Source organism: Bos taurus, chromosome 6 (assembly GCF_002263795.3).
Source record: "Bos taurus isolate L1 Dominette 01449 registration number 42190680 breed Hereford chromosome 6, ARS-UCD2.0, whole genome shotgun sequence".
In the NCBI taxonomy this organism is placed as follows: domain Eukaryota; kingdom Metazoa; phylum Chordata; class Mammalia; order Artiodactyla; family Bovidae; genus Bos; species Bos taurus.
In genome coordinates, this window is record NC_037333.1 from 78,032,867 (window position 1) to 78,042,979 (window position 10,113).

General features: G+C 35.8%; 1 long non-coding RNA gene across 1 annotated transcript; it reads right to left on the reverse strand.

Annotated features, from left to right (window-relative positions):
* Window positions 1-2,250: 2,250 nt before the first annotated feature.
* LOC112447160 (uncharacterized) lies at window positions 2,251-6,594 on the reverse strand. Its single transcript, XR_003035270.2, has 3 exons — window positions 6,464-6,594; window positions 4,642-4,873; window positions 2,251-2,372 (listed from the first exon to the last, which is right to left on the reverse strand). It is a non-coding gene; the product is annotated as an uncharacterized lncRNA (long non-coding RNA).
* Window positions 6,595-10,113: the final 3,519 nt, after the last annotated feature.

A 10,113-nucleotide genomic window follows, 5' to 3' on the forward strand; every position in this document is an offset into this window, starting at 1 on the left:
AGTGTTTCTAACAAATTTTAAGATTTGGAAGCATCCCAAAGCTTGTGTTGGTCTGCTGGTGTTGGGGATGGGACCCAACCATATATAGACTGGTGCTGGTGTTCTGATGGGTGGACTAGGTCCTACCACAGCATGCTGTGGGGCTTCAATTGTCCTGGGGTTAATGTCAACTTGCTGGTGGGTGAGGCTGGTCCTGAAGCTAGAGCAGGCTTGCTGGTATGTGTGACCAGGGCCTAGGGAATTCTGGGTTGGGGCCTGCCCATGAAGGGAAACCCTTGGTCCTAGGGTCTCTGGTTGCTAGGTCTCAGACCTAGTGCCTGTGCACCTGTGTGTGGAGCCATGTCCTTGGTGGGCAGAGCTGTGTCCAGGGGTGGCTTTAGTCTCAGAGAGTCTTATGAGAGCCTGTCAGATACTGGGTGGGGCTGTGCCCCTGCACACGTAGTTGCTTGGCCTGAGGCATCCCTGTACTGGTGCCTCCAGGCTTGTGTGTGAGGGTGGAAATGGATGCTGAAGCTAATAAACTATATGTTCTCAGTTCAGTTGAGTCACTCAGTCGTGTCTGACTCTTTGCAACCCCATGGACTGCAGCACACCAGGCTTCCCTGTCCATCACCAACTCCCAGAGCTTGCTCAAACTCATGTCCATCAAGTTAGTGATGCATGAATAAGCTATATGGAGGATTCCAAAATGGTACTCACCAGTACTGTGTGCATGTGGTAGACTAAGCTTACAGTAATGACTATTGCCAGTGTCTGGGTCCTCCAGGTGAGCTGCAATCACTTCCTGTCTCCCCAAGAGCTTTGCCAAGATCAACTGGTAGGTCTGACTCAGGCTCCTTTCAAATTACTGCTTCTTCCTTGAGTCCTGGAGTGTGTGAGATTTTGTGTATGCACTTTAAGTGAAGTATCTATTTCCCTTGGGTAGTCTGAGACTCCCTAAAATAGACCCTGCTGGCCTTCAAAGCCAAATATTCTGGGATCTCATCTTAGCACAGGAACCTCAGGCTAGCGAGTCTGATATGGGGCTCAGACCCCTTACTCCTTGGGGAGAATCTTTGCAGTTGTAATTATTCTCCCATTTGTTGGTCTCTCACCTCGGGGTATGGGCCTTGACTGTAGTGCGATTATGCCCCTCCTTCCTGCCTTGTTTGGCTCCATCTTTATATTTTTGGTTGTAGAGTATCTATCTTTTGTTGTAGAGTATCTGTCTTTTCTGGTAGGTTCCTGTCTTTTTCTCTTCTAGTTGCTCTGTTAATATTTGTGATTTGGGTGTGTGTGTAAGAGGAGGTACTCCCAGGGTCTTTCTGCTCTGCCATGTTGAGAGCTCTACCTCAATGCATTTTTGTAAGTTAATAGAGCTTGTAAGTCACAAAAATAATTATAATATGGGATAGATTTAATGGAGATAATATTATATGACTTTAATAGTGGAACTCAGCTGATCTGGTGAAGGCAGGCGTGGTGGTAATGATGATAATGGTGGAAATTGGGAACAGCTTAGATTTTTACAAGGATATTAAAGTAATACTTCAAGTTCAGGAGATGTTTCAAGCAGAGCAGTTTATATGGAGGTGTTGAGAAAGGAAAAATTGTTCAAGGAACTTAAAGAAAATCAGAGTGACAAAGTATGGATAAAACAGAGAATGGAATGGAATGGGACTTTAGAAACAGGCAAGAGCTAGCTCTCAAATGGCTTTTTAAATCATGTTACTGGTTCTCATTAGTAACTGGTTTTAAGTAGTGATTGCCATGATTATATCTAGGCTTGAAAAGGAATCACCATATTTCTCTTTTAAAAATACTTGATAATTCCTTTTAGTCTATCTACAGTAATTTTTCATACTACCTTCTGTATATCCCTACTGGTTAAGAAGAGTTTGTTATGATTTCCTGCTGGCAGTCTATTTACTGTAAGAATGCAGCTTTTCAAAATTTCTTTGAACATACATTTTCAAGGGGAGGAGAGTGTTAGATGCTTTACTTCCTTTGGATATCTCCCTTGTACCACTTGTTGCTTTTTGTGTCAAAGTTAACAGTTTTCCAGTTTTCCCAAACAGGCTACAAAGAGGTCAGAAAAGGTGCTTCAGTCATGTTTGTAAACTGAATTACCAGGAACATAGTAGGTGTTAAGTGCATTTAAATTAAACGGATATATTTAGTTCAATTAAAAATGTTAAAGACTATTTTCTTACACTTAATGCAGTGAACTATAACATTTCACACAGAAAAATGGAATTTTACCAAGAAGAATTGAGGCATTTGTTCTGTTTTTTATTGCCATAGTAACAATGTACTTCCCAGTGTGTCCTCATAATATTCACCAATTTTCCACCTTTCTGTTTTTAAAAATAGGAAGAAAACACACTGTCCATCTGGAAAGAAAAGAAAATAATGATGACAAAATTAAATATAATTTGAAATAACATATGCAATCATTTTTACTGGGTGCCACCATATTCAAAATAGTAAAAGAATTATTTTATGGTATAATATCATCAGTCTGAAAACTCATGGGAAAACATGACATCCCACATATATTTACCATTCAACATGATGAGTTTGAGGTTTTATGATTATATTTCTGTAAGAAACCATGGTAACTTAGATAATGGCCTTTTCTGACAATCTCACAAACCTCAGGTTATCTGTAGATGGTGAGAATCTTTTATACTATCCTGCCTCACTAATTGTGCTAGACCAATACAGCTGTTGTTTTCTTCAGGACACTTCAACCAAAAAATTATGTTAATTAATATTAACATGTTTTTTGTATCTAATGTGTTATGTGTCTGATTTGAAAATCTACTCATTTTAATAACATGCATAACAGCAGGAGCAAGTAAATTTAGGATATGTAAGAGATTTATCTGGTACTATATTTAGCAAAGAGAAAAAAATACAAGTGTCCCTTGGAGTAGTAAAGAATAGGAATGAATGTTTGTTAATTGTATGTGTATGTATATATATATATATATATATATATATGCGTTCATACATGTATAGATATCTATACATAAGCATATAGATTAGGTTATTTTTGTATATATATGCATAGAATGACAAACATACAAATTAATTGCATAAGCGTAAGGAATTAAGCATAACTCATATAAACAATTATCCACTCTGCCCATAGGACAGATATTTTCCCAGTTCAATGAAGGCAAAAAAAAGTAATTATTATGTTTGTTTATATATTATAATAAAGAGCAACTTCTCTCAATAACTGTCTCAGATTCATTGACTAACCAAATTCAAAGCAAGGTACAAGTATATAGCAGAAAGCCCAACAATTGTGGAACCAGGCATAGTGCATTTGACCTTGTGCAAGTCTCCTAACTGTTCCTATATAAAGTATGGATAATGATGATATGTGCTACCCTGTAGCATTAGTTGTTATGAGGATGAATTGGAAAAGTGTTTATATGGTAATCAGAGGATGCTATTCCTCTCAAAATTAAGATTAAGGGACAAAAGGATTGAGTTATTTGAAAATAAATCATAATCTCCAGTATCTCTGTGGTTTTGGTTTGATATCATTTTAAAAGTAAACAGAAAAGGAAGTTGTATGCCTGGTCCATGTCAGGTCTGAGATATGAACTCAGTTCTTTTAATTGCAATGAACAGTGGTCTTTTCAAAATACCACAGCTGACTGAAAATTATATTTGGAAAGGTATCCCTCCCATGAACAATTTAAGGTACATTAAATTAGCTTCTATCAGCACATATATATTCCAAGGTAAATAGACATAGACAGAGTATGATGGGAAGCTGTATCAGGAAAATTCTACATTACAAGGACAAAGTCTGGAAGGGCAAATATGAATAGGAGTATCAATTATTGGGTTCAATCCCAGGTTCGGGAAGATTCCCTGGAAATGAAAATGGCAACCCACTCCAGTATTCCTGCCGGAATAATCCCATGGACAGAGGAGCCTAGTGGGCTACAATTGATGGGGTCACAAAGATTTGGACACAACTGAGTGACTGAACACACACACATTCCAAGAACTATACTTGTTTCATTGATGTTGCTGTTCAGTCACTAAGCACTTATGTATTTTAATATTATATTGCATATAATTAATAAAATTATATCATTAATAAATATTGTCTATAGTAATAAAATTAGTGAGAGTGTATATACATATATATATATATATACTTATATGTATATATCTGTTTGCTGATTGAATTTTGATAAATATTCAGTTAAATCTTCCTAGTGTGTTGTTCTTTATTGATCAGAAGACTAGATATATGCCAAATTTTTGCATGAACCTGAAACCATTAAATATGTTTTTCCCTATCCTTGAAGATCCCTTAGAATAAGCAAAGGAATATATAAAATAATGTCAATAGTAACATAAGAAATCACAATATTCAGCTAATATTACTAGCACTAAATAACTGTTCTGTCTGTACCTTTAAATTCCCTGTGTATTAACAGTAAGGTAATCGTTTGTGAAGGAAATGCACAGGTGCATGCACGGGCAGACACACACACACACACACACACACACACACACAGGTAATGATTGACATTCTTACCATCATTTTCAAAAAGATTTTAAGCAAGACATTAGCCTAAAGATAATAAAAAAAGAACAAATTCCAAACCCATTAGGGAGAGAAATTACCTATGGAGCTGGAGTTGATCTGATATATCCAGCAAAATTGGGTATAGCAACTTGAATAATGATCCGGAAGACCGACAGGGTGATTGATAGACTTCTATAAACCCAGGGGCCTCGTATATGATTCCTTTGCTCTCTGTCTGGAGTTGCAGCAACTGGCATGGTTCCTTTAATCCACAGCTGAAGTGTATCAGAATATATGATGAATTAACGTGGATTTTTCTTCCTTTTCTTACTGGCAGTTTTATAAAAATAGGAAAAACATACTCTTAGACATACACATTAAACAATTTTGTTGTATTTAATAATTATCCATTTCCTCTGTGACTTGTTTACTTATTGTCTATGACTCCTTCTCAGCTTAGTGAGTTTTATTTTGTTCTGCGAAATGAGCAGACACTCAAATAGTTGTTCATAGCATCTATTAGCCTATTCTTTACCCTTCTCTTTATCATTCCTGATTTAAGATTAAATAGTCCTTTTCTCTTACTAACAACTTGGTTATTCAGAAGTCATGTGTGGATTGGGTAGGTGCTCACCTAGGGACTTTGCTGCTCTATGACTTAACAACAGTTGGATGACTTGGATCAACCTTGGCCAAGCTACCCTTGCTGCAGCTTCTTACTTGTGAAATAGTAATAACAAAACCTCACAGGATTGAAATGAAGATAATGCTGCAAGCAAATCCCCTAGAACACTGTAAGTACCCAGCAGGGCTAATTCCTTCGGTGTCCATTTTTTCATGAGTATGGCTATTTTCATGACTATGTTTTTATGTTATTTTTCTTCTTTCTAACAATGAATGGAAAAGAAAGCTTACATTTACACCCTATTTACACATGAAAAAACAGATATTTGTCCAAGTTCACTCAGTTAGAAAGACCTAGAAACAGTAATCTTTAGAGCATAATCTTATTAATCTAGCACTTATAATGTATAGAATTTTAGATTAATAAAAAGGGATAGATGATTTTGGTACTGACTGCAATGGCCAAGCACTTAATTTCCATTTTTAAAAATATAACCCCCTCCCTTGCACAGTCTTAAAAAGTACATATTTAAGACTAAATTTAGACTCATTAAAGCTAATTAACTAGACACTGTTCACCTAGCCAATATGTAGTAAATTTCACATTAAAATCCAGAAAATAATAATCTTAAAATCTATACTCTCTTCAATTGTGCTGACTTTCAGGCTTGGAGAAAACCTTTGGGAAAATTTGTCAGCCTTCTCTTTTTAGAAGAAGTTTGGTTTAAGAAGAAACTTATACAAGGCAAAGCCAAAAATTGTCTTCTCAAACTTGGTCTCATATATGTTCATTAGATTTTTTAAATCTTTGTTTGACTTATTGCTTTATTTTAAACACATTTTCATATTTCAAATATTGTCCTTTGTCTCTCAGTTTTCCATTATTTTTGAGTCTGCATGTTCTTAGGTCATACTTTATATCAAGAAGAGACCATAGGGTTTTAGGCCTTCAGCTGATTTCTAGTGTGGTATTTGGTAACATGTTACTCAGCATTTTCATCTCTTTATATGGGTCTATATTGTGAAGAATGCAAGTGAATAGTTTTAAAGTATCTGGCAAATATTAAGTGACAAAATGATCATAACTGCTGATATCTAGCCTTGAGAGAACCACTTACAGTTACTTCAAGTATCAGAAATATAATGATTATCTTAAAGATGTATGTATATAATTTATCCTTTTTTTTAATCAGAGAGTCTATGTCAGAGAGTCTATATTTTTAGTTGCCCTTGTAAAAGTACCCCAATTCTTTCCTTCTGTTCTTTTTTTTTTTTTAATTTCCAAAAATTCTCCACCTTTTCCGATCATCTACTCTTTAGCCTGATTGCCTTAGGAATCCTCTAGTTCTTCAAATAATAGCCAAGAAGTCTTAAATATGGCCTTCTTCCCAGATACATGAAATATAGTTGTCATAATTAGTCACTTTGACAAGATGACATATTTTGCCATCATAATAGAACTGAGAATTCTTAGTTCTGTCTAATGTCCATTGTTTATATCAGGCCTGAAATGGATGAAACTGAACACATTAACAAGCTTATAATTGATTTTAGGATCAATGTCTTCCTTGATAATCTCTCTTTCTTTATGACACTACCTTGTAAAAATATACCCAGCCATGAGTAGAAAGCAAGTTTTGTCTGAATAGTCTGTCATTGAGGTCAGAAGCTATCAGCATTGCTTTGTATATGTAGCAACTCAAGATTTACACACCATCCCTACTGTAAAGGCAACTCTTGCAGCATTTTTATTCCCTTCTCCCTTTCACTCTCCTGCTGTATAATTGATCCTTCCATAAACTCTACTAGATAAAGTATCTCACTCAATATGGCTTTTAAAACTAATGATAAAATATAAACCAACATGCTGAGGACTCATTTAATACTGTCTTTTCCTCTGCCTTCTATAATGTTAATACAATAACTATTTCAGTAGCACATGCTCCAATCCCCACCCCACCCCACACAGAGTGAGGGCAAGAATTAAGGCTAAGTATTGTTCCTCTAGTATGAGTCTTGCTCAGGATATGAGTTCAGTACATGCTGACTTCAGACAGTAAGTTTAGGTATTACTGTTCCTGTTTTACAAGTAAGGAGAAGAAGTTTGATGTCAGTTTGAGCCAGTTTATTGGTACTAACACAGTGAATAGTTATTTTTGCAATAAAATTAATTTGCCAATTATTTATTAGAAAATTCATCAAACTACTTCTGTATATAAATACACATGCTTGTTCATCCATCATAGCATTGAGTGTGTGTCAGAGAAGTCAATTTTGACTCTTTCCAGAATGCCCTTTCCTAAATGGATATGCAATATCATTATTGCTGTAATCAGCAATGCTTTTTTTTCTTCACAACGGTTTCAGTCTCCTTCCTTCAGATTCTCTGTGCTCTTGATATTGCACAGCATCCCTCTGGAGTAAGGGTGCTGTCATTGCACATTCTGTGGAGAAGATGTAAGCTGTGGACAAATGAAAGCTACTGCTGTGTTTTATCTGGCTTCATAGAGATAAGCACTCTAAGGTCAAGATATGTTTTTATGTTCCTGTGCTCTTTATTAATTGCTTTAAATTATGATAAGAGGTCAAAACACAGGAGTCCTTCTAATTTATTTCCTAATTATAATGTGTGTGTGTACACATGTAATGTCTCAGAAGGTATAAAAAAAAAAAGTAATATAAAGGGAATTTAGATACAAGAAATGTGAAGGAAACCATAGTGGTATTTTTTTGATAGAGTGGTCTTTGTTCAAGTATGGTTTGTGGCCATGTTGAAGGCAGTTTGTCAGTTTGAAGAGAAAAAAAATTCCAAAATCCATGAAACAATTTGTTCACAGCCTTAAACAAATCTGAAATGGAAGGCTAATTTTTATTTTCCTAGAAATAGCATTACTTATACAGTTAATGATAACTATGTCCTCTAAAGCCGGGGTTCCCAACTTCTGAGATCTAATGTCTGATGATCTGAGGTGGAACTGATGTCATCATAATAGAAATAAAGTACATAATAAATACAATGCACTTGAATCATCCCCAAACCATCTCCCACCCCCCTGGCCCATGGAAAAATTGTCCTCCATGAAACCAGTCCCCAGTGCTAAAGTGATTGGGGACCGCTGCTAAGGTTATATATGTCTTTTCCAGGACCACATTGGTTTTATATATGTAAATATCTAGCTAATAGGATACAGTTTGTCTCACCTACTGTATTTTCATGCCATTTTCATGCTACTGTTAGCATTATTAAATTTGTATTTTTTTATGCTTGTGTTGCATAATATCCCCAATACTCAAAATGGACCCATGACTGAAATATGGTTCACTGAAGCATTAAAAGTGATAGAAAGAGTTACATAAACATGACAACCCAAAATAACATCATAAACAAAGAGTGAAATGATCTCCAGTGTTGAATGTGAAATGAAAATCTGTATATGCTGGGCCACATAAATGCGCAAGTGGCAGGATTTCACATAGGCAGCAAGAAAATAAAAGTGCAAATAGGAAATGCATTTATGAATATCTTTAAAAAATGAATTATATTTGACTGGAGATTAATTTACCACTATTCCCCAGTTTATTTTCCATTGTAAAGCCTTGTCAAATAGGGGCATAAGTGTCTGGCAAGATCATTTCTTTAAGGATTAATTGATGTGTTTCCCCTGTTTCCTTGTGAAGTATCCAGCTTATAGCCTGAGAAATATTCCACTCTCCTCAACTGCATAAGTAAGTAAAATCACCCACTTCAGAACCATCCACTGAAAGTCTCACATGATACAGATAGGGAAGGAGAGAAGAAAGGGAAGAAACTGGGACAGGAGATGAAAGAAAGGAAGGAGCAGGCACCAAAGGGAGAGAGAAAGGAAGCAGGAAAGGAAGGGCTTGTCTTGTCTGAGAAGTAGACAGAAAATGCCTTCAGTATTAGGCACCAGGAGACTGCATGGATCCTAGCTAACTGTGGAGTGATTTTTTGCAACACTGCAGCCTTTTGATCTGAACACTCAGTTGCAATATAACTGTCCTGTAACCTTAAGAGTCTGCCTTGATTTTGTCCACTCTCAGATGTCACCTTACCTGTGACTAACCGCCATCCTAGACTGGTACGCTTTCTGTACCTCCTTAGCAGAGGGAGACTTAGACATGAGTTGTCTAGTGGAATGGTGGTGGTGGTGGTGCCCACTGATTGCAGGAGTGGGAGAGGAAGAACTGGGAATAATAAGTTGGAAATTGTCCTTGATTCTTTTATCCTTGATCCAGTAAACTAAGGAAGATTTTTAAAAATAATATGCAAAAAACAGCATGCTTAAATAATTTCCACGCAGTAAAAGTGAATAATTTTTTGCTAAAGGTACAGACAACACCAAAAGTTGTGGAAGCATTTAAGGTTTCACACTGCAATATTAATGACAAATATTACAAAGAGAAAATAGAAGTTATTGTCAGAAATCTTTTCTTGAATGATATTTTAAGATGATGCATGATATTAACTATGTATTAAAAGAAGAAAAATAATTACTATATGGTAGATGTCTGTAGATATTTTGATAACCATTCATTGAAGCCAACTGTGCAAATTAATGAAAAAATTCTTGGCCCAAGAACTGTACAGATATTAAAGAATCAGAGTTGATGGCTTTTTATTCTGTTTATCAATGAGGAACTCATGGTACAGGAGAAGAAATTTTTTATTTAGTTACCATTTATTTTGTGACTTTGGTTTTTGTATCAGTGGTCTTGTAAGGAGAGTTTGGAGGAAGGTAGGGGATTACTTTGTGGATCAGTTTGAGTGCCCTTTAATAGTAATCTACATACCACTGCATTCATAGTAAGTATTTTGTGAACGTCAATATGATTCCTGGCTTTGATTTCATATATCAAGAAACAGTAAAAATGTTAATTCACTCTCAGCATGACCACCAAAATTTTTGCTTAGTGGAGAAGAGGGC